The following is a 26,263-nucleotide window of genomic DNA, read 5'->3' as shown; positions in this document are numbered from 1 at the left end:
ACTCCCGTAAAGTTTCATACACAGCAACCAGGGTTGTCGTAAAGCCCTGTTTTTGTATTTTTGAACAGCTGTGTATTGTTTCGGTTTCACCAACATTCAAACATAAACGCATCATATAGACAGTGCTACATAATACGCACACAAATAGTCACCCACTTGTTCATTATTTTCCTACGTTCAATTCGATTTTAAGTTACGATGACGACTAGTTTTGGGATAGTAGGCTATGATTAACTACTTCGTTGCTGGACACATTTCCCCCAAGGCTGTTACCAGAATCACCCCAGACTTTTTCCTCATTGGTTTCTATGCGTGAGACCTGCTCTCTGTTTTTATTCTGTCTTTAATAATATATTTTCCAGTCTTTACTTTCATTTTCCAACAGTTATAGCCTAGCCCTCAAAGGAGGGAAAGATAGTTATTTATATACCCTTAGGCTATAGAAATAAATATGCCAATGTGCATTATTTAAACTCAATGTTTTCAATCACTCTTCAGACAATTACACTCACATTTTGGCACAAAACAGACATGGTCAATTTCATGTAGACTACATTTAGTTGGAGACCGGATGGTGGTCATGTAGACTATAGATCTAACAAGGTGGCCTAAAATGTATCTGTATGTCCATCTGTATGTCCATTTTACATGACAATGTAAAGACAGGTGACAGAATCCATTTAGGCAATGACTTTAGTATGATCTTACTGTAACAAATAACATTATCCAGTAATCAGTCTAGACTTGAAACACAGGGTCTCTAAGGATATGGTTTAGTTTCTATTTGTGATATCATGTAGTGTTTGCTAAGTCATGTGTGGTACCATGACAAGGCTGAATTAGGTTATGTAAGTATTTTTTCCATCTGTGTTACTGGTAGCCCAATGGTAAACAGACAATGTGATTACTAATCCCTCAATAGCAGGAAACTCTTGGATAATGACTATGTTTCTGTTTCTGCTATTTAACCATCAATGAAACCATGGGTCTATCCCTTGCCTGACATAGCACTGTTCACACGCGTGAGAAACGCATCTGAATTTGTGTGGCTAAATAAGTCATTTTGGCATTAACTCGACACCAATAAAGTAGATGCAAGAATGGCCCGATTTTAAAGTGTGGAATAACCCACTCTTTGTCTTGATTAGTAGACTACATTCGGAGAGTATTTGGTACATTAGTTGTGATACACTTGCTCATGTAAATAGTGTCAAGTTGAAGAAGTTAAGAGGGTTTACAAACATATCCAGTCCAAATATATCCAGTGACAGTGTCCCATGTTGAGTTGATCTACAGTTCTTAGAGGTGACTGTATCTCTATTTGTCATGTGGGTTTGTTGTCACACAGTTCATAAGTCTAACAAGGAAGTGCGATAGAAAGTAATATATTTACTTTGAAATGCTTACACTTGGATGTGCGTTGAGCTCTTTCAAATTAGTCATTTGATTGCCAAACGACCTAATGGCAGAAGGGACACGGTTTCAACTATTCAATGTTTAATAAGGAAACTGCTCATTTTACTTGGACCCTATCACTCCCTCAAAATGCTTATACATTGACTTCAGCACCGTTGTTACTGGATAGTGTTTTTGTATAATCTGGTTGTGTCCTAAACTTTAAAGCCTGTGTTTAACTCAGTATTAAGGTTGTATTATGGAGACAATGTGAGGGGAAATGGGTGCAGAGACTGGCCTATCATGATGTGTAGTAACTGCTGTATACATATTCCTGTAAGCCAGCTCCTCATTGCCTATATAGCCAAGGGGTGGATGTGGAACTGAAACACAAACTTGAGGCAGAAACACTCTATGTCCCTCCCTCCCAAGACATATTATGTCAGTTTCCCACCTTAGTGGTCACAGTGTACCTTTTCTTTACATTATGTCATTATCCCAACAGCAGTGTTACGTGTCCATATGGGGCCCTGAAAATCTCAAGTTTCATCAATTGCAGGCAGCATAACTCCCGGCCACAGAAGCAGGTAGAGCAGGCATGCCTACTCATGTCCAGTTAAAAATAACCCCAAGCTTCCACTACCTTGTCAAATTTGGTTGGAACTTATATTTAAAAATGGTTAATGAGAAATTGAAAATATTTTATTCCTTGCCTTTTCTTTCCCTTTTTTTCTATTTTGTTTCCCAATCCACTTCTTTGGTTTCTCAAACTGTGAAGTGGTGTGCATCTTTCTCCAAGTTTATTTTCTTCCCTGGTCCCAAGAGTATGGAAAGTCGCTCCTAGTGAGTTGGGAGGTGCGCAGCATACTTGCTCATACACACATGCTCACACAAATATACATACTAGCTAAGCCCTAAGGGACATTCTATAGTGAGCAACAATGTGCGATACGCCAAGCTTTCCAGTGGGGCTTTCCAGTCTTAACAAAGGTACAATTTATACACTACAGATATCCCAATAGGCATGTTTAGGCAGGAACCCCCTTATGAACACTCATGGTGACATGTGCATGGGGTGGGGGTGGCTGTGGTATAAATTAGGGAAATTATTACAAAATGTATGCAAAAAAAATCTGACAGAATTGAAATTGCTACATTTTCTAAAGCACCTTTTATAGCTTGTATTAGCAGCCCAACAACGTGTGAAAATAGATGAGTAAAAGCAAAACTGTAAATGTAACTCCATGTAATGCATACAGAAATCACATTTTGTGCATTGTGGATTGCCACTGAAAATCACGTATGCCATGTCCTTTGTCCCAATTTCCACAAATCATTAACCCACAATATCATTCACCGATACCGCTTATGCGAAGTGACCTGGGAGTGACTCAAATGGCCCAGTCATCAAATGTCTCAGCTAAACTCACTGTTTTTATGCTGTAGTTATCTTACTGTTGACAAAATTGTCAGCTCGTAGTGAGCTGCTCTTATTATAACTCCTCTCAATGCTGCTCAAGACATAAATAAGTGAAGGGTTGTGTCCAGACACATCTGTGTTCAGCACTGTCAATAGACTCAACACCTAAATCCAAATATATTTTTCTTGTACAGCAGTCAGTATTTACAGTGCCTTCAGAAAGTATTCGCACCCCTTTACTATTTTTTTTGTTTTATTTTTTTGATTTTTTACATTTTGTTGTGTTACAGCCTGAATTTAACATGTATTAAATTGAGATTTTGTGTCACTGGCCTACACACAAAACCTCATAATGTCAAAGTGGAATTATGTTTTTAGAAATATTTACAAATTCATTAGAAATGAAAAGCTAAAATGTCTTGAGTCAACAAATATTCATTGTCTTTGTTATGGCAAGCCTACATAAGTTCAAGAGTAAAAATGTGCTTAACAAGTCACATAATAAGTTGCATGGACTTACTCTGTGTACAATAATAGTGTTTAACATGATTTTTGAATGACTACCTCATCTCTGTACCCCACACATACAATTACCTATAAGGTCCCTCAGTCAAGCAGTGAATTTCAAACACAGATTCAACCACAAAGACCAGGGATGTTTTCCAATGCCTCGCAAAGTAGGGCACCTATTGGTAGATGGGTAAAAAAAATGCAGACATTGAATATCCCTTTGAGCATGGTGAAGTTATTAATTACACTTTAGATGGTGTATCAATACAACCTGTCACTACAAAGATACAGGTGTCCTTCCTAATTCAGTTGCTGAAGAGGAAGGAAACCATAGGCCAATGGTGACTTTAAAACAGTTAGAGTTTAATGGCTGTGATAGGAGAAAACTGAGGATGGATCATACTAACCTACTAACTGTCACGACACCTACGGAAGGTGGTGCCCCTCCTCGCCTGGGTGGCGCTCGGCGGTCGTCGTCGCCGGCCTACTAGCTGCCACCGATTTATGTTTCACGTTCTGTTAGTTAGGCCTAGGTTAGTTATGCACCTGTTTTGTATTAGTTGTTAGTGGGGAAGGGTATTTAGGCTAGCTAGTTAGGTTTGTGGTTTGTGCGGGATTGTTCGTTGTCAGGGTTGATTGTTTGTTATGAGGTTCTGTGTTTTTCCCTCTTGGAGTTACGTTGTATTGTTTTTGGGCTGCGTCCCTGGTGAACGTTCTTATGAGGGTGGTGCCTTTATTTTGCACACCCTGCACTCCGTTCTTTGCATATTTTTCCGTGTGAATATTTTATTAAACTTTATTTCCGGAATCATCTGTCTCCTGCGCCTGACTCCATCTCTCCTGATTCCTCAAGCCACCCGCTGTGACACTAACATACTAACCTAAATGACAGTGAAAATAATGAACAGAATACAGAATACAAATATTCCATAACATGCATCCTGTTTGCAATAAAGCAATATCCAACACAACACATCACTGAGTACCACTCTTTATCTTTTCAAGCATGGTGGTGACTGCATCAAAAATAAATGAAATAGAACTAAGCACAGGCTAAACCTGGTTCAAGAAAACCTGGTTCAGTCTGCTTTCCAATAAACACTGGGAGACAAATTCACCTTTCAGCAGGACAATAGCCTAAAACACAAGGCCAAATATATTCTGTAGTCGTTTACCAAGAGGACATTGAATGTTCCTGAGTGGCCTAGTTATAGTTTTGACTTAAATCGTCTTGAAAATCTATGGCAAGACTTGAAATGGCTTTCTAGCAATGATCAACAACCAACTTGACAGTGTATAAATCATTTTTAAAAGAATAACGTGCAAATATTCTACAATCCAGGTGTGAAAATCTCTTAGAGACTTACCCAGAAATGCTCACTGCTGGAATCGCTGCCAAAGGTGATGTATTGACTCGGTGTGAATACTTATATGAATTAGATATTTATGAATTTACTTTTCAATAAATTTGCTAAAATATCTAAAAACATGTTTTCACTTTGTCATTATCGGGTATTGTGTGTAGATGGGTGTGAAAATAAATAAATGTAATCAATTTGAATTCAGCCTGTAACTCAAAATGTGGAATAAGTCAAGGGGTATGAATACTTTCTGAAGGCACAGTACACATAACAGAATCCCCCCACCCTCACCCCTCCCGTTACCCCAAATGACATATTTAATTTTTACCTAAATGATTGTGGACCATAACTTCCACTCAAATGGAAATGTACTCCTTACTTGTTGTGTGTATGTACTGACCTTAATGTGTAACTGATAGATATGCACACACACACTACATGTTAATGTTTTTAAGTGTACAGTACAGTACCAGTCAAACGTTTGGACACACCTACTCATTCAAGGGTTTTTCTTTAGTTGTGCTATTTTCTACATTGTAGAATAATAGTGAAGACATAAAACTATGAAATAACACATATAGCAACCAAAAAAGTGTTAAATAAAAATAAGTTAGATATTTGAGATTCTTCAAAATAGCCACCCTTTGCCTTGATGACAGCTTTGCACACTCTTGGCATTCTCTCAACCAGCTTCATGAGGTGGTCACCTGGAATGCATTTCAATTAACCGGTGTGCCTTGTTTAAAGTTAATTTGTGGAATTTCTTTCCTTCTTAATGGGTTCGAGCGAATCAGTTGTCTTGTGATAAGGTTTTGGTGGTATACAGAAGATAGCTCTATTTGGTAAACGACCAAGTCCATATTATGGCAAGAACAGCTCAAATAAGCAAAGTGAAATGACAGGCCATCATTACTTTAAGACATGAAGATCAGTCAATACTAAAGGGTACCAATAAGAAGAAGAGACTTGCTTTGTCCAAGAAATACGAGCAATGGACATTAGACTGGTGGAAATCTGTCCTTTAGTCTGATGAGTGCAATTTGAGACTTTTGGTTCCAACCGTCTACCGTCTTTGTGAGATGCAGAGTAGGTGAACGGATGTTCTCCGCATGTGTGGTTCCCACCGTGTCAGCATGGAGGCGGATGTGTGATGGTGTGGGGGTGCTTTGCTGGTGACACTGTCAGTGATTTATTTAGAATTCAAGGCACACTTAACCAGCGATACGCCATCCCATCTGGTTTGTGTTTAGTGGTACTATCATTTGTTTTTCAGCAGGACAATGACCCAACACACCTCCAGGCTGTGTAAGGGCTATTTGACCAAGAAGCAGAATGATGGTGTGGTGCATCAGATGACCTGGCCTCCACAATCACCTGACCCCAACCCAATTGAGATGGTTTGGGATGAGTTGGACCGCAGAGTGAAGGAAAAGCAGCCAACAAATGCTCTGCATATGTGGGAACTCCTTCAAGAAAAGCATTCCAGGTGAAGCTGGTTGAGAGAATGCCAAGAGTTTGCAAAGCTGTCATCAAGGCAAAGGATGGCTACTTTTTTTTTTGTTGGTTACTACATGATTCCATATGTGTTATTAATAGTTTTGATGTCTTCACTATTATTATACCATGTAGAAAATTGTCAAAATGAAGAAAAACCCTTAAATGAGTAGGTGTTCTTAAACTTTTGAGTGGTAGTGTATCTCTTGCTTAAACTGACAGAGTTGTATGGGGATATATATATTTTTTGCTAATTAGATTTCCGAGGGGGTGCAGACATCGACCTTAGTTAATGGAAGCTTCTGACTGGTACTGTATGTAAATTGTAAAGTCATTTGTCTGTTATGTCTTTTTCATTATATGTCGGACCCCAGTAAGACTAGCTGTTGCTAATGGGGATCCTAATAAATCGAATCAAAATCCGAAATATTCCCTTTATATTACCCTCCAAGCTCTCCAGGGTTGTTTCCCCCCATTTTTCATACTCTTGTCTGCTTGGTTTCAGTATCATCAGGGCACTTGAAGATGGGTCAGTTGCACCACATACTCTTCTCATTGGGGATGACCTTACAGGAGGAGGACAGAGGGCATCGACTGACTCAGCTGCTGCGGTTGGTCACGAGCCCATATTTACAGACCTTTTACAAGGGAAAGTACCTTCCTTTCCTGCTCGCCTTACATTACTAACAGTGAGTCTCAGCCCTTAGAAACACAGTGGCTCTTATTTTTTCAAGAGGTGTTTCCGTGTTCTATTCCTTTGTTTAAAATCAGTGTGTCTTTTTGAAATAGGTGTATATGAGGACTTGTGCTGTATAGTAGGCCGACGTTCTTTACCGTAGCTACGTATTGCTCTGCATTGATTATAACGTTTGTATGATAACCGTTTTCCTCTATTGCCTTTGTATGTTTTCCCTTAGCCTATTTGATTTGTTCTGACAAACTCACTGGGTAACTTGTCTGTGAGGTTAATCTCCCTGAGTTCACAAATTCAGTTTGAGATGCTTTTTAAAAGATTTGCTTTTGGAAAAAAAAACTGAAATTGGGTAATACTTTGGTACATAAGGTTTTCCAGGTATGTCTGTTTTTTAGAACTACCTCAGCGAATCAAAGCGGTAGCTTACTCTAGTGGTCCTCAGAGGGATTGCATTTGTGCCACTCTGTTTTCGCTATGGAGGTGCAGTTTTTACACTTCCCTTCGAAACACATTTTAGCAGTGTGAAATATTCCCTGAGGAACAAACATAGCCTTATATATGGAATACCACCCCTCGTCTTTCACATACTGGCTCTGTGAGTTGATGCTACCTCCCTTCTATTTACGCAACCCCTCTTAAACACAGCACTGTCTACCACACCTGGAAAACCTGAATGGATGGCAATACACTGTGCCCTGTCCCCCTGTTATAGAAAAATTTATATCAAAACCGTGACACATAAGCAAGTTGCTTTGTGCCAGTTAATATGTGGATGCTTGTTTGTCAATCCAAGCATAAAACCGTATTCCTTAACTTTTATATGCACCTGTCACTGAATATAGTGGCCCAGCGTACAGTGACAACACCCCGCAGTGCCAATGACGCTGTCCTTTATTGTCCATCTCGGTCAAATTTCTGACGCACTATTTTCACACTGAGCAGAGGTCGGAAATGGGATCATTAGCCTGTCTTGGAAAGAATGCTGTAGAATATTGTCCCAGGAAATGTACCACAATTCAGGTTCACTCAAGGTTCAAGATTGCGTGGAAAACTAGATAGTCTTTGAAGAATCCAGCATGTTGAATTACAGATATTTGAGGCTTGACTTGTCAGTGTGGCACTTCCATTCTCAATATTCTATACAAATATTACTGCTTTACAGGTGTGACGTCATCACACAACATGTAACCACATTTTGACCACACGTGTGACATCGCACATGGAAGGCAGTGTCATTCTATGATAATATTCACAAATGGTGGATGGTGACATCATCTCAGATTTGACCATTTGTGGGAGGGATAATAAAAAAAAATACAAGAAAGGCCTTTATGATTCCAATAATAAGTTCAGCACTGTCTTGTGAAGTGGGTATTTTGATCATTATTTCAATTATTGTCTCGTTATAGGTGTTACTAAAGGCAGTGCTAGTCTGTTCTTTTTAATAACTTGGATGATCCTAGGTCCTAATGGCCAGGCGCCGTGGGAATGATTGAGCCATCCCCTCACAGGCAAGTGTGGTATGGCAGTCAAAGCTGAGTGCAGAATCTGCCAGTCCTGAGATAGGTCAGAAGTCCCACTCACTCTGCAGCAGCACAGCTCTCATAGTCTCTCTCTGTCTCTCTCTCTCTCTCATGCTCTCTTTCTCTCAGTATAAAGTAGGGAACATTATTGTCAGTGAACCATGTAGCTGTGCCCAGAGTGGGGACGCCTTGTGACAAAGGGGTCAGACACTGCCAGAAGACAGTTCCTATGGTGCAATGTTTTTTTCTCGTCCATGTGAAATAGTTATGTTCTGCAAAGTTGTGTATTTTTAAGTGTATCTATTCATATCATGCAATAGGCTTTCAAACCTAACCTCTGTGAGAGCTCTTTAGGCTACGGCCAAGCACACACACTCCCTTTTCTGAGTTCTTCCATGTTTCACTCATAGCTGTATTCAAGGTCAGGTGCTGTACTGCTGGATGATAACTGTGCGGATGTGGACCCACTTAGTGTTCGGTAAGATTATAGCTGTGTTCGAATTATTCATACTAACCGCCATAACCTTACTATTTGTGACGTAAATTGAGTTTAAAGTATGCTTATTAGTCATAGTATGGATATAGTTAGTATGCTATAAGTTCCCGGATGTTGACACTATTTCCGTACTTTTAGGGCCTATATTGCAATTCTTCCGAAAATGGGTGTGGCTTCACATCGTTTTCAGATTTGAAGAAAATTATGGAAAATATGTAGCCGAAGTCCAACGAGAGCTTCATCCAATTCATTGCTTTAACTAATTGGGAAAAATGTTAAGAAAATGTTGAGCAATGTAATAAAGTAATGACTTTTCAAATAGGTTACCTTTACATGTTATGTTGGCTGACAATTTGTTACCTATGCTATTCTTACGCACCACATAGCATATCATTACAGCAGTATGTAACGTTACCATTATGTTAGCTAGCTACCTAAAGTTAGTTGGCTACTAATACATCAAACTTGTCAATATATTAACTATATGCTATATAAGTAACTACCCAATGTTTATTGACTTGATTATTCCCATAATTTTTAGCTTAGCTAAGTGGTGTAGTCGTTACGCGTTCTCAATTGACATTATGGTGCTTTTGTAAATTCGCTCTGGCTATACTCCAATTTCAGAGATGGCCAGTGTCAGTAAACCTTGGCAAAAAGCGTAATTAAATTGTTGCCAGCAGCACTGTTACAGTCACCAATGCTCTGGATAACATGAAAACTGCCTAACCAGCTCTTCTAGGGCAAGTAAAATGGTCAGTTAGGTGTTTTCTCATTTGTATCTGGAAGTAGCTAGCAAGCTAGCCAACGTTAGCCAGTTGGCTTGGGTGCTTGACTGCCATTGTAAGATCAGAACGCTCGAATCAACCCTATTCCTCGGCCACAGCATCCAGTGTGCGCTCTGAACGCTCCAAGAGTGAAATGCTCTGAATTTACAAACAGACAATCTGACAATGCTCTGAATTTACGTACGCCCAGAGCGCACTCTGAGCGCACTCTGGTACTCCAGATTGAATTTCAGAACACACCCCAAGTCGGAAAATGTCTAGCTAGTCATTTGTTATGCTAACTTGCTAGCAAGAGGTTGCATAGCAACAGCATCAACTTCCGGTAGACAGGCGAAGCGCTAGGACGCTTTACAGTATAATTAAACAAACTAATAGTATATAGTATGTACTATATACTCATTAAGTATGTAGTATACAGTATGTTAGTATGGGTATTTGAACACAGCTTATGACTTAGCCTTACACCCCTTTTTGAGGTGTTTTCCCATCAGCCTCGTGACCTCACACTTGATAGGAGAGACCTGGCAGTGTCTACCTTTTACGTGGATGTCATGTGATTTAGCAGTAATGAGTGGTCATACACAACTACTCATCATTACTATAGTAGACTGTACACCAATTCCTCCTTTGGCCGCCTCTCCTTCCAGTTCTCTGCTGCCAATGACTGGAACGAACAACAAAAATCTCTGAAACTGGAAACACTTATCTCCCTCACTAGCTTTAAGCACCAGCTTTAAGCACCCATCTATAAATAGCCCAAACAACTACCTCTTCCCCTCCTGTATTAATTAATTAATGAGTTTATTTTGCTCCTTTGCACCCCAGTATTTCTACTTTGCACACTCATCTACTGTCAAATCTGTCATTCCAGTGTTTTAATTGCTATATTGTATTTACTTCGCCACCATGGCCTATTTATTGCCTTTACCTCCCTTATCTCACCTCATTTGCTCACATTGTATATAGACTTATTTTTCTACTGTATTATTGACTGTATGTTTGTTTTACTCCATGTGTAACTCTGTGTTGTTATATGTGTTGAACTGCTTTGCTTTATCTTTGCTTTATCTTTATCAGTTGTAAATGAGAACTTGTTCTCAACTTGCCTATCTGGTTAAATAAAGGTAAAAAAAATATATATATATATTAGGTCAGGGAGTATTCAGTTGTTTCTGTCTGACTGCTGACAATTTCTTTATATACCGTAAAACTGATGCATTGTCAAGAGCAAAGAACAAAATAAATGCAAAAAATAGTAATACCTCTGTCATCCTTGGTCACACCTATGAAATAGTACATTTCCTCAAGATTAGGTTTCAAACGTCATGACCAGTATTGTTCAGTTTCAGTAATATCAATAGAGTTTCAGTGTTGGATTGGTTTTCATGTGGTTCTTTGACAGGCTTGAAGTTATGAATACTTTGTGTATTAGAACATATAGCATATACTAATCCCCAGGGCCGTGCTTATTTGAACTCCCCTCTGTAATTTAGCTCCATGTCAACACCCCTTTTCTTTCTTCCCCATCCTCTTTGCCCTCTTTATCATATTTCTAAATTTTTCCCCTCTCAAGGAAGTGGGGCCAGCACAGCCTAGCAGGAGGTTAAGGGGTGGGAGAGACGGGAAGCAGAAGAAGGAAAATTAAACCAAACGTCTTGAAAGCTCTCACAGTGGTTCCGCAACACCAGATGTTTTGTTCTTTCTCTGGTCTAGTGAAGAAAAAGGAAAGCAGATGAGTGCACTTGGGAATCCAAGGGAAGCAGCTTCCCCTAAATGTTTCATAACACCAGCAGTGCTTGTAAATCCTGTAGAGTGAAACACAGGCATGTGAACTCAATTGAGATGGGCAATAAAATAAGGGAGAACAGAGTCTGTTCCAAAACCTTTGATTTGTCAATTAACCTCCATTGCTATGGGAGGATAGCATTATTTTATGAAAGAGGTAAATAAACATTTTGTCATACGGTAAGGGGAGGAAAGTAAAGAAAAGGGCAAAAGATGGTTAGAAGGAGAGGGGGATAGAGATGGATGTAGGGAGGGAGTGGGCGTGGAAGTCTGCCATGCGTCACACCAGGCCTGATGTGCAGGCGCTATCTCAGCACCATCCCGCCTGTCAACATTCCCCATTCCATTGATAACAGGCCCTACTTCTCTCACTCTTTCACTCTTTCACTCACTCACTCACTCACTCACTCACTCACTCACTCACTCACTCACTCACTCACTCACTCACTCACTCACTCACTCACTCACTCACTCACTCACTCACTCACTCACTCACTCACTCACTCACTCACTCACTCACTCACTCACAATCCAGTGTCTGCTCTTTTAAAATAAAAAAGTATTTCCCTGTAGGGGAGGGGAGGCAAAATGTGCAGGGTAAAGTCTGATGTACCAGGAGAGTGTTTCTGGGATTTGTGCTGCTGGTTCTTCTCCGTATGTCATGTTGAATAATGTCCGACACTCTGGTGCCTGACTCAGGCCATTCGTCAGCCATGTCTGATGGGAGAAATGTGGAAATATCATAAATTATCATAATAGCATTAATCAGAACAGCAGTAGTAAATACCAGTGGTTGTGTGGACACGTTGAGCTGTATTTTTCCATAACATAACTTCCCCATACTTTTTTGGAAAGGTCATGTATGCTGTAGTCACATTTAAAGCGTGAAATATTCTAGATATTCAAATTGAAGCACAGTGGATTTGAAAACGCCACACGTCATTGGTGTATCCCTTTCACCAATCAGATCTGAAGCTTCTTTGTCAGGTGGCGTCTCCCTATGAATGTTCTCTCACATAAAAGTAGACCAAAGGTACAGTGCAACACCTTTCCGATATCTCACACGCCGCCTTGTATGTCTCCTAGGTCCTAGGTGCGTATGTGTGTCCCCCTATTAAAAGTCTGTGTAGTTCCTCTGTCTCCTGAAGGAAGCTTCTCCCTGCTGCCGTGCTCTCACGTATGCTCTGTATTTGCCACCATGGCACTATTGACACTCACAGCAGAAAGAAGTGAAAGGCTAAGCAATAACAGCAAATGTGTGCACATAGACACAAATACATACACACACACACACACACACACACACACACACACACACACACACACACACACACACACACACACACACACACACACACACACACACACACACACACACACACATACACAGTCCCTCAGGCTTTTAAAGGGAACCTTGTGAAGTGGGTGAAAACACTGAAGAGGTGTGAAGGAGGTTACTGTTTGTTGTGTAGATGTCATAAACGCTGGGTCATGTTCATGGTTTGCTTGTCAAGGCCTATATTTTGTATATACCAGTGGAGGAACCTCAGAGGAGGAAGAGGAGGACCATTCTCCTCAGTGAATTTCAGATTTTCGTTTTTTTATACTATTTTGATAAAATGATATAATTGACTAAAACTCACTGTTTTGCAATGAAGGTCGTATACTGTAGCCTCAACAGCAATCTCTGGGTTAGCACCATGGTGTAGCCGGAGGACAGCTAGTTTCCGTCCTTCTCTGGGTACGTTGACTTCAATACAAAACCTAGGACGCTCATGGTTCTCACCCCCTTCCATAGACTTACACAGTAATAACTTCCAGAGGACATCCTCCAACCAATCAGAGCTCTTGCAGTATAAACTGGCATGTTGTCATTCCAATCAAAGGATCAGACAAAGAATCGACTACTGAAAGCATAAGCTACAGCTAGCTAGCACTGGAGTGCATAAAATATGGTGAGTAGTTGACTCAAAGTGAGAGAAGGACAATAGTTGAACAGTTTTGAAGAAATTAATTCATAAGAAAATGAAGGAGAAGTGAGAGAAAGAGAGAGAGATAGCTATATACTCTATATATATATTTTTACTTTTACTCGAGTATGACAATTGGGTACTTTTTCCACCACTTCAGAGCGCATAGATGCGAAAAGGAATTATACAGCGAAATGATCATGGTGTTTGTATGTGGTTGCTATGAAAGTGAATTGTGTTTGCATTGATCTGGGGTCTATTCAATTTTCTGAATTTGTTGAAACATGTTTCGTAAACAGAAGAAAACAGAGAACGAAACTGGGATCAACATACCTGAATTTGTCCAGTAAAAACTCTTGTTTGCAACTGTTGGACTAATGATTACACCCTATATCAGCTAGATGCAGGCAAGAGTGTGCAAGGTGCTATTGAATGTGTCACTGTTTGGATTACTCACATTTTTCTCTCAACCTGTTTGAGTATCATGTAGTAGCCTAAACCTATTGATGTTACATTGAGCTGGGTGAATGGAATATGAATGACAGTCATCCAATATGCTGTAATAGAAATAAGGCCATGCCCATTAAAAAACATTGTTCTTCCTCATCTTAAATGGCACCGACCGCCACTGGTATGTACTGATAGAGAAACTAAAATCTGACAGTTACTTTTATAACTGATACATTTACATTCAGCTGACATTGTCCCTCAATTGCAATACCCTGATTTAAGCAGGTTAATTTAGAACCTAACCCGATCCAATTCCATGCATAAACATTTCCCTTTATCGAAACTGGTTCCAGTCCACTCCTCTTATCCATCTACCAGTGACTCCTACTCCCCATGCCCAAGGACATGACTATTTATCCATGATTGTGAAGTGCAAATATTGCTCAAATATTGCTCTGTGAAATGCACTCTGCCCTCAAAGGGCATAGCTGTGGGTTTATGTCAAATAAAATTAAATACAATTGTATTTGTCACATGCGCCAATTCTTTTCAGTCTCTCGAGGGGGAATAGACGTTTTTGTGCCCTTTACGACTGTCTTGGTGTGTTTGGACCATAATAGTTCATTGGTGATGTGGACACCAAGGAACTTGAAGTTCTCAACCTGCTCCACTACAGCCCTGTCGATGAGAATGGAGGCATGCTCAGCCCTACTTTTCCTGTAGTCCACGGTCATCTCCTTTGTCTTGATCACGTTGAGGGAGAGGTTGTTATCGTGGTACCACACTGCCAGGTCTCTGACCTCCTCCCTATAGGCTGTCTCATCGTTGTCAGTGATCATGCCTACCACTGTTATGCCGTCTGCAAACTTAATGATGGTGATGGAGTTGTGCTTGGCCATGCAGTCATGGGTTAACAGGGAGTAATGAGGGGACTGAGCACGCACCCCTGAGGGGCCCCCGTGTTGAGGATCAGCACCGAGGGGGACGGCCCATCTGGAAGTCCAGGATACAGTTGCAGAGGGAGGTGTTTAGTTCCATGGTCCTTAGTTTAGTAAGGAGTTTTGAGGGCACTATGCTGTTGAACGCTGAGCTGTAGTCAATTAATAGAATTCTCACCTAAGTGTTCCTTTTGTCCAGGTGGGAAAGGGCAGTGTGGAGTGCAATAGAGATTGCGTCATCTGTGGATCTGTTGGGACGGTATGCAAATTGGAGTGGGTCTAGGGTTTCTGGGATAATAGTGTTGATGTGAGCCATGACCAGCCTTTCACAGCACTTCATGGTTACAGACGTGAGTGCTACGGGTCGGTAGTAATTTAGGCAGGTTACCTTGGTGTTCTTGGGCACAGGGACTATGATGGTCTGCTTGAAACATGTTGGTATTACAAACAGATGAAGACCCTTGCCAGTTGGACAGCGCATGCTCGGAGTACACGTCCTGGTTATTCGTCTGGCCCTGCGGCCGTGTGAATGTTGACCTGTTTAAAGGTCTTACTCACATCGGCTACGGAGAGGGTGATCACACAGTCGTCTGGAACAGCTGGTGCTTTGATGCACGCTTCAGTGTTGCTTGCCTTAAAGCGTGCATAGAAGTCATTTAGCTCATCTGGTAGGCTCGTGTCACTGGGCAGCTCGACCATTGTAGTCCATGTAGTAGGTTTGAATCTTAGTCCTGAATTGAAGCTTTGCCTGTTTGATGGTTCATCGGAGGGCATAGCAGGATTTCTTATAAGCATCCGGGTTAGAGTCCCGCTCCTTGAAAGCGGCTGCTCTACCCTTTAGCTCAGTGCAGATGTTGCCTGTAATCCATGGCTTCTGGTTGGGGTATGTACATACGGTCGCTGTGGGGAGTGTCAGGGCTGGTGTGTGTTCAGATTCAGGGGCCTACAAATCAAAGCAGGTCACTGGTGTCTTTTTATCACTACATCAAACCTGTCACTGAATGTGCCTCTTTTTTTAAAGGGAGGCTTAATCTGAGCAATAATCCACACATCAAACATCCCGGGCCATGTGCGTGAGACCCTAGACCCTGGGATTATTTCTAATGAAATCCGCCTTAAGAAGGCAAACCTCCACAGTTCGCCCTATTGTTTTGACCGAGCTTGGGTTGTACGTGGTTATGTGAGAGTGAAATCTCCTGAATCAGAACCAACACTCCTGCCTCCTGTATTCCCGAACCTTGCCAAGCCATCCGAATGGAAGGCTAGAGAGAGGGCCGGAAAAGGGATATATGATCACCTCCATCTGGGACAAGGGTGGATTTATGGACACTTGAGTCAGTTCTACCTTATCAGAGAAGTTCATGTCATAGCACACAAGGAAGAAATACATCTGACCGCTCGGAAAGATTTAGTTTTGAGCTCCTCTTAAAGTTTGTGAGGATTTAAAAGGGGAGTTATCAGGGTCAGGAAGGGTAATAAGCAAGAAGCCAAAGAGCATCAGAGTAATGCTGTGACGCAGGCTGCGGTTGTGTAAATGGGTGATATCTGCATAATTAATTCCTGTGGTTTCACAGGCCAATCTCTGTTGTTTTGGATGGCAAACAACAGTACTGGAATTTAGGAGCTCTGATAACCTGTTCTCATCAGTTCTTCTCAATGTGGGTACATCTGAGATTTTCAGAAAGGGGAATGGAAAATGTCTGTTTGTCCCTTTTGATGAGGTGTAAATTATCTTCCACCTACGGATATTTTCTAAATTGTCACAAAATCTAACATTTTCTTTGTCTTGATATGTAGGTCATATCTTTCTAAAGTGAGCTTCAAAATGCCCAGGTTGAAGTGTGTGGGTTGTGGACTTTTTTAACTCGCCCTTCACACCATATAACATTGTACCATCTGACATACAAAGGAATCGCTTTTTGAAGTGACAACTTAATAAAGTGTATTTATTTTTATTAGATGAGCAATGTGTGTCATCTTTTGATCAAAACCTTACTTGACATTCAATTTAAGAATGATTATCTAATCATGTGTGTGAAGTTTTATGTCTTTGTATCAGTTGCTGAAACAGGAGTATGAAAACATCTAGAAGGGATATTGAGGTGTGTCGTCCATTGCGCAAGAACCATAATTTAGCCAACACTCTTATCCAGAGTGACTTACAGTTAGGGCTTTTCATCTTAAGATAGCTAGGTGGGACAACCACACATCATAGTCATAGTAAGTACATTTTTCCTCAAAGTAGCTATCAGCAAAGTCACAGCTAGTAAAGGGAAAAGGTAAAGTGCGAGTGTTAGTTCACGAAAGGCTTTTTTTTTGGGGGGGGGGGGGGGTGCTGTGGAATTAAGATACTATTTGAAGAGGTAGGGTTTCACATGTTTTCGGAAGATGGGCAGGGACTGTCTGAGCTTCAGGGGGAAGTTGGTTCCACCATTGGGGTGGGCCAAGAGACCAGAGGTGGCAGAACGGAGTCCTCGGGTTGGGGTGTAGGGTTTGAGCATAGCCTGAAGGTAGGGAGGGGCAGTTCCTCTTGCTGCTCCGTAGGCAAGTTGTGGATGCGAGTTTCGGCTGGAAGCCAGTGGAGTGTGCTGAGGGATGGGGTGACATGGGAGAAGTTGGGAATGTGGAACACCAGGCGGGATGCAGCATTCTGGATAACCTGAAGGGGTTTGATGGCACAAGCAGGGTGGCCAGCCAACAGCAAATTGCAGTGGTCCAGACTGGAGATTACAAGTGCCTGGATTAGGACCTGCTTCGCTTCCTGTGTGATGTAGGGTCGAGTCACTGCTTTGATGTTTTCAGAGAATGACAGGGTGTTGTCCAGGGTCATGCCAAGGTTCTTTGCACGCTGGGAAGGTTGACAACCATGATGGCGAGGTCTTGGAGCTGACTGGCCTTCCCCGGGAGGAAAAGCAGCTCCGTCTTGTCGAGGTTGAGCTTGAGGTGGTGGGCCGACATCCAAGCTGAGATATTTGCCACACATGCAGAGATGTGTCGCGACCTGGGTGTCAGAAGTGGGAAAGGAGAAAAGTATTTGAGTGTCATCTGCATAACAATGATAGGAGAGACCATGTAAGGATATGATAGAGGAAAGATACTTTATGATGTCACATAGCAGGTGCAACCTGTTTCTGTTGGTAGCAGGCAGGAAGTCAGACAGTTTGCAGAGAGAGAGAGAGAGAATGGATGTTTCTTGTTGTTTGGCTGTCTTCAGTCTTCTTGAACCAGTTTTAGAGAAAACAGTCGAGCCGTCATGTTACATGTCATTTTTGTCTATTTTGTAAATTTTAATGAGCTGTAAGAAAAGTGAAAAGGTCTGATAATTCATATCATGATACATTGAAAGTGGTATGTGTGCCAAGTTGGCTAATTTAGCTAAGAAATGTATTCTGACACATCTTCTCGGCTTTATACTGGTCTGGTACAAACTCATTGAGAATTATTGAGAGAAAGCATATAGGCCTACTAAACAATCTTAGCAATGAAATGTCACTAGAAACAGTTGTATACTGAAGACTTGGGCCAACTAGGGAAGTGACTCATGGCATACTTTGAGGTCAACCAAAAACCATTTGTTGGGTAATGGACAATTAGCTTTGGAAATAAATGCATTGCTTTTTGTCCCCTTATCAGGTTTCCTGTGTTTTGGCTGGCAGGGGAGATGGCAGATAGATAGAGGCTTCTCCTTTCCTTTCCTCTCCTCGCTCCTCGTCTCTCAGTGGGGTCCGTTTGGGGTCTTAGTCACTGGTGTGTGAATCAGAGGCCGTATTTGCATCGAACACAGTGACTCACCCTGCTGCTTTAAATCACAGGAATGCCCGCAATGCTGCAAGATGGCTGCCTCTGGGCTGGTGGCATACGGACTCCAGCTGAAAGAGAGGTTTGACTCCCTCACTGCCAGAGAATTCCCCCCTCTGCCCTTCTCGTTATCCCCCTTCAGTCATACCGATTTGGTACACTGTTTTAAACAGGTTGATTTAATGTCTTCAGAACAACATAGCTTTGACTGATGCTTGTGTTTAACCCAGAGTTCCTTGCATAGTTTTGAGGTTGATAATAACCTGCATACAAACAAATGTTTAGCTTTTTTCACTCACTCACTCACTCACTCACTCACTCACTCACTCACTCACTCACTCACTCACTCACTCACTCACTCACTCACTCACTCACTCACTCACTCACTCACTCACTCACTCACTCACTCACTCACTCACGGCTTTTTTTTAACAACCTATTGACCTCTTAATGTTATGACAGTAAAACCCTATTTGTAAGTCTATATCTGTTGGCCCAGAGTGCAAAGACACCCCAAATGTTGTAGAAATGTACACAGTAGTGTTAGTGTTACGTACAGTATTAGGAATAGTGTAATAAGGCTTTTATTTCCTAAGAAAAATAATGACAAGGTCACACATACAAGACTAATTAAATGTATGCTTATGTTAGGTGTAGATATGTACCTTCACTCATCAGTCAAATGCATAACAATATTGTATCACTTTCTGTTAAGATCATCAAGCCATTCATACTGAGAGAGCTTTTATGAGAGGTTCAAGCCCCTCTTAAATGGAGGAAGGGGTCTGGGGAATGTTCAGATTTTTCTTGGAGTATCCTTTTCTGTATGAAATACAGTCCAGGCTTTCCCACATGTTTTTCATTTCCGTCCTTGGTTTTTCTTCTCTGCCCGTCATCTGGAAACCCTTCTCATTTGTTAGTGAAATATAGCTGAGAGGTGTTAGTCACAGGCCCAGCTAGAGCAACTGGAGACGCTAGGAGACGTCGCGAAGAGGGCCCTCTCTAACAATCGGCAGATGCTGGGAGAGGAGGCGGATCAAGACCCTAGGCATGTGCCTACCGCATGGAGGGGTGTGGTACTGGGCTAAAGGCTTAGGACTGGGCCTATGGAGGGTGTGGTGGTGGGCCAAATATTGTGGCTTGGGCTGAGTATATGGAGGTGTGCGGTAGTAATGGAGGGAATGATTCAGTCTCACTCTTCTGCAATTTATGCCATTAGTGATTAGGGGTACGGAAATGAAATACAAGTGTTTATTATTCAATTCTTAGCTGATTTTAACAAAGGGGCAATCATGAAGTTTAGTCAAACCTAAGGTATGTCTGTTCAAATAAATAATCTGCTGTACAAATTGTGTGGTTACCAACTTTGCGTACGTTATTTGTATTTTAAATGTGTATTTATACATTTGTATTAGACATTTGCTGTATTTGAAAGCGGCCACACATAGTAGAAGGTTCCTGGTTTCTATTGTATTTGTAAAGTCAGCATATTGTCTGTTTGAGTTGTCTTGGTGATACGGTGAGAAGGGTGTATACTTGTTGTTACTAGAGACCAAGTCATGAAATGCTTCACTAATAGTTCCTCAATCAGCAAAACCTCAAAGCAAACAAAACACCTGTCAATGCCTAATGCACAATAAGATGAAACTGTAACGTGATGCTTGCTATGAAGTATGGAATGCTTCTCATACATTATTACATTTTCCATTAGGATCTATAAAAGGTGGACTGGATAATTGAAATGATAGAGAACATTTAATGCTGACGCAAGTTTTTGGATTTACTTTAGCAAAGTAAATTTGCTTTCAGAAGCCATGTGCCAACATATTGACACCGCCCACATCCTTTTTAATCAGTATTGGTTTTATAATATAAAAATGTGCATAATTACATGTTTACACTATTTAGCCAAAGTACATACTCTGGGGTATGGATTTCGATTCCGTCCATCTACCACATCACTGAAACTGTCAAAAACCCTGATAGTTTTCCATTCCCCAGAGATCATATCACAGTTCATTCCTCCGGCTGAAACCTCAGGCCATATGTTGAAAATGTCACCAGGGAGGTATCGTTCAAACCATGCTATTCTGCGCCCCACCCACGCTATCCTCAGCACTTATCATGAAGAACTATGAAGAGCCTAGAACTAAAGCAAAACGTCTGTCTTCCTAGATCAGTGAGGAGGGAGGTGAGAGCTGCATTCCTGCCCTGTGGAGTTGAGGTCCACGGGAGGAAAGATCTGCTGCTCGATTGGTGGGTTTTCTTTTCAATCCAAGCTGCCAAGAGCATAAGCCAGCCAGTGTGGCTAAGAGTACATCCACAGGTTTCTAAGAATTCTGACAACAATTCCAAGGAAGAGAGATTAACACACTTCCTGTAAGAACACACACTAATTAACCAGAAATCTGTTTGTGATTCTTAGGTTCCCAAAGCCTACAAATGACTGGCAGTTGAACATATAATGAAATCAAGGGGGTGGGTGATCTCTTTTCAACCTGACAATGTTTCTTCACAAGTTCTACACTTTGTTGTCACTGGATGTACATTAGAAGCTTTACTGGCAAAAACATCCAGAAACATACCACTGCTAATGTTGACTCAGTCTACCAATGTTTTGGCATTGATGGGTGTGACTGTAATGTTTGATTTGAACAGGTAAATGTGAAAAGCTTTACATCTCTTCCATTAATTACGTCATTCTAGTGAAATTTTCAGCCTGTGGAGAGGCTTGCTTTTTATTTTATGTCCATATTGTCTATTTTGTAAAATGCCAGATTTTTTTCTAATAGGTCATGTGACACCATAATATAATGATATATATTTATATTTTATTTTTAGTTAAAGCCTGGATGGAAGAACCCAAAGCTTGCATGTGTTTGTGACAAATCTTAATATCTCCGCTACAACTACTTTTTGTTACTATCTACTGAATCACTGCTGTAAATTGGTTGTCCGCCATTCCTTGGCTTTGTCGTAACCGTATTGCTTATTCTGCCTTTCAACAGTGCTTCTTTGTCAAATGTGCAATGTTGTTTTTTTCTGCCATTAACACAAATGCCTAGGGAATTTGAGACATAAGGAAGTTATTTGAAGGAATAACACACACAAAGCGTGCCATCATCTAAGCATTTATATTCTTGTTTTGATTGTCTGTTATGTTGTCTCGAACATTAAGCCAATCCATTTGTCTTCTTTTGTTCCCTCACAGATGAATCCATCTGAAGTCCCTAACGCTGTGCCAAAACCACAGTGAAACAGAGTCACATGAGATGGAATGAACATCGAGGCCTCGTCACAGGCCACAATGACTCAGACTTAGAGGACCAACTTACTTCCACACTCACCAATTTACCCACCCGCTAGCTCTGAGACAAACACTCGTTCTTCTCCATACTCAAAACTATTTCTGCACATTCTGAGAACTTGGTTTACTGCATCTCAAAAGTGCCACATGTTGTATAGCAGAAGAAAGTGAATCTTGTTTTTGATGAGGATACAGGTTTATCCCGTTCCCACACGTGAAGAGCGAGAACAACATGAATGAGGTATTGGTACAGAGCCAATATTGGTCCTTTTTAAGCTCTTAAAGGGAAAAAATAGCCCTTGTGGTCAACCGAATCGCAAATATTTACCTGGCGTGGTTTACTCTATTCTTTGGTGGCAAATGCAGTAGTTTTTTCCAATAACATCGTCAAATTTGAGAGATAACCTTTCATAATAAAAAAAACAGCAAACTGGACAAATCTGAGGAAATCTAACAGCATCCCAGACCGTTAATTGGCAATACAACTCGACTCTGCTGCTTGGTAGCTTAAGCAATGGTAAACTTTTAGAAAAAAAAAATATTCGGCTGTCCACGTAGGAGAACCATTTTTGGTTCCCATGTGGAAAGGGTTCTACATAGAACCCAAAAAGGTTACACCGGGAAACAAAAAGGGTTCTTCAAAGGGTTTTCCTATGGCAACAGCCGAAGAACCCTTTTAAGTTCTACCATAGCAATTTGTTTTCTAAGAGTGTACCATAAATCATGTTGTCACAAAGCTGATTGGTGGAACAAGGGTCAGTGTGACAGAGTTTTACTGAAGTCATCACAATTCTTTGGTGACAAATGAAGCCTTGTTTATTTCCATTTGCTATTAACAATAAGACACACCTCTAAATCCTCAAAATTGATAGAGAACGTTTTCATAACACAATGAAATAGGACACACTTGAGGAGTAATTGGTTATACAACACAGGGCATCTGATTGGTAGATTTATCTGTAGCGTCATAAATAAAAAAATAAAAACATCATCTGATTGGTGGAATAACGGCCAGTGCGAGTCCCTGGTTTACAGCCTTACCCCTAGGCGTGCGTTGTGCCAAGAGACGGGACTGACTTATGGAGCTGTCTTTGATTGGGCAAGTCTCTGAGCTGGTGAAACGGGTTATACTGTCCCACAGCAGGGGCAGAACCCATCACAGAGTTTTACTTTGAAGTCGGGGTGGGGCACAGGCAGGGACGAGGCCCCACATGACACAAAATCCACAGGACAACAATTAATGACCTGTCAAAATGTCTCAGTGATATAAGTTCCAGAGTACTCAACCAAAACAATGATGAAACCATGCAGGTTTACTACATTATTCCAATGGAAAAGTTCACAAGTTTACAGAGAATATTTTCTTCATGTCATGTGTCCCAATCGCATTCCTTGTCATACTATTGCAAATAAGGAACTCTATGACTGAGTTAAAATAGCTGTAATGACCTATACTCCACTGAACCACTTAGTGAATAGTGGGGGTGCAGCAGAGGTTTCATACAGGTCATCAGACACAGACACACACAGACAAACATGCACAAGCACAAACCGCTGACCTTTACGCTGGTAATGTTTTCTCTCAGTGAAAAAAAATCCATAAAAAAATTGTCAGCATTACTGGAAAGAATTACTGTACTAATACTCCAGTGACTTGAAATTTGAAGCCAACCTGTTCACATAGATTCTTGTCTCAAGGCCCCTTACATAAGGCAACAAATGATTGCATGGAAATGTTGAATAGTAAGGTCAGGTGAAATAATTACTAAAGTTCTGTCTTTTTGTTGGGTGACTGTGGATTATTCCATGTTCTGTCTTTGTCTGTTGTCTATTCAGAGATCCCACACCCTACTTTAAATAGTCCCACCCAGTTACCGATATTTAGAAAACTGGAAAGACAAGCTTAGCTTACCGTAGATCTTGCATTCCTAGACAGAGAAACAGTGTGTATAAATAATGCCAAAATATTATACAAAACATCAACAACCTCTTTCCGTGACAGACTGACTAGGGGAATCCAGGTGAAAGCTATGATCCCTTATTGATGTCACATGTTTAATCCACTTCAATCAGTTTAAATGAAGGGGACGGGACAGTTTCAAGACGGATTTTTAAGCTTTGGGGCATTTGAGACATGGATTGTGTATGTGTGCCATTCAGAGGGTGAAGGGACAAGACAAAAGATTGAAGTGCCTTTGAACGGGGTATGGTATTAGGTGACAGGCGCACCGGTTTGTGTCAAGAACTGCAACCCTGCTCAACAGTTTCCCGTGTGTGTCAAGAATGGTCCACAACCCAAAGGACATCCAGCCAACTTGACACAACTGTGGGAAGCATTGGAGTCAACATGAGCCAGCATCTCTGTGGAATGCTTTCGACACCATTGTAGAGTCCATGCCCCGACGAATAGAGGCTGCTCTGAGAGAAAAAGGGGTTGCAACTCAATATTAGGAGGTGATCTTAATGTTTGATGTACTCAGTGTATGTCAGCCACAATACAAAAGGGGGCATACTAAACATCTGAGTGTGCACTAGCTGGTGCTTGGTTACAATGTTGACCGCCATTAGAACGTTTTAATTCACCCGCTCTGCAGGCCGCATGTCTTAACTACTTATCCGTCTCTCTCGCTCTCCCTCTCATCCATACACACACGTACAACCCCCTCACATACCCATAGACGGACGTTCATACTTTGTAGCTTTAAAGTTTGAGCTATTGTAGCCTGCTGTGTGCAGTGTTTGTGTGTAACACGATGTAGGTGAGGGAAGAGCAGGGGCGGGCGGCTCTGCAGGTTGTTCAAGGAGCGGTTTGTGGTGTACGTCTCCCACAGCTGTGAGCCAGGAGGGTGTTGTTCACCATTCACTAGCCGAACCTCCTCACAACCCTTATTTGCCATCCTTTGGGGACAAACACAGCATTTTTTTTCTGACTCTGTTTACCAGGCTTTCGGCCAAGTGTTTGCAGAGTGAGTTTGTGTTTCTGCCTGTGAGTAATAACAGCCCTTGGATTTCTAAATGTGGCCATTATCACAGCTGGCTGAAAGGGGAGAGCTGTGGGCAGAGGGAGTTGGATGGGGGTGGGGGAGTTTATTTGTTTTTTTTACTAGTAAGTTTGGGTCAGAGCCCTGGATGTTGTGTATGCTAAATACATATTACACAATCAATAGTAGAGTAGATCTATAGTAGAAAGAAGAACAACACGGGAACAGGTTCTCAATGAAGTACCTGTTGTAATCAAACAAAAGAATCACAGGGGAAGCCGTGTTAGTAAGGATGAGGTACAGATTAACAAAGGGCAGACAAAGGAAAAAAATGACTTAACGCGGTTAAAGATCAACTTCTCCTTATCAACGGTCATTTTTAGCTCATGGGTCAAATCAGTGAAGGAGGTTGACATACTTTAACCTTTACCATTAAACAATCATAGGACCTGAGTAATGTTTTTCCAAAGACTGAGGGAAAGAGACTTCCTGGAAGAAAGTTCTGTCTCAAAAAGGCTACATGGTTCTTGAAGCGTTTCCACCTGACTAATTATTTATATAATGACGTAATTCAGAGACAATCAATTTTGGCATTGCTAACGCTCACCTGATTTAGCAAGGTGCAGATGGTGAGATGTAAGCTGGCCAATGTTAATAATAAACCTATGGGACAAGTCATCAAAATACAATATTTTACACCCCTGTAGTTCTAGGCCAGTCGTTGTGTAGCCAAGCTTATCTGCCATATTTATTTATTTTATTTAATTTAACTAGGCATATGTAAATATAAAGATACTACTACTTCTACCATTAGGTCTGTGTGGCTTAGCTTGCATCATATACTAGACACACAGACTATTGTCCTCTATCAGTTCACTATCTGCATTTGAAATCCAAGGAAACTACAGTGATTCATGTTTTGTAGCTGCCCTCATTCTAATGGACATAGGACTCAATTTCTCACTTTATTGTACCTTTTAGGTCTGTACACTCTGCCGTCTGTATTGTAAATGCTCTCTGACGTCAGTGTCTGTGCTTGGCCTGAATACTGTTAGGCAAACACCCTTTGGACTGTGTAGAGGAGGAACTGCACACTTCCTCTGTATTCTTGCATTGCGGTTAGCCTGTGGTATCTTGTATTGTATTGTACTATAACGGCACTAAAACGTTTTTATCGCACAATGGAATAATTCAATGTTGATCGGTTTGTCTTTTATTTCATCTTAGACGCAGGGACCATCTCAAAATTGGAAGTTCTCATTCATAATTGAGATGAATGTACCTGCTTTAACTTAAACTGAAGGTTGATTAAAGAACTGAGCAAGATTAATGGTGGCTACATAGCTTATAAAC

The 26,263-nt window shown here is 41.1% G+C and overlaps 1 long non-coding RNA gene across 1 annotated transcript; it reads left to right on the top strand.

Moving 5' to 3' along the window:
* Positions 1–20,795: 20,795 nt before the first annotated feature.
* On the top strand, positions 20,796–24,118 carry LOC106580724 (uncharacterized). Its single transcript, XR_001322952.2, has 3 exons — positions 20,796–20,878; positions 21,048–21,100; positions 21,834–24,118. It is a non-coding gene; the product is annotated as an uncharacterized lncRNA (long non-coding RNA).
* The last annotated feature ends 2,145 nt before the right edge of the window (positions 24,119–26,263 follow it).

This window comes from Salmo salar, chromosome ssa20 (genome assembly GCF_905237065.1).
Source record: "Salmo salar chromosome ssa20, Ssal_v3.1, whole genome shotgun sequence".
NCBI classification, from domain to species: domain Eukaryota; kingdom Metazoa; phylum Chordata; class Actinopteri; order Salmoniformes; family Salmonidae; genus Salmo; species Salmo salar.
Note: the sequence above shows the minus strand (reverse complement) of the source record. Positions and strands in the feature narration are given on the sequence as shown.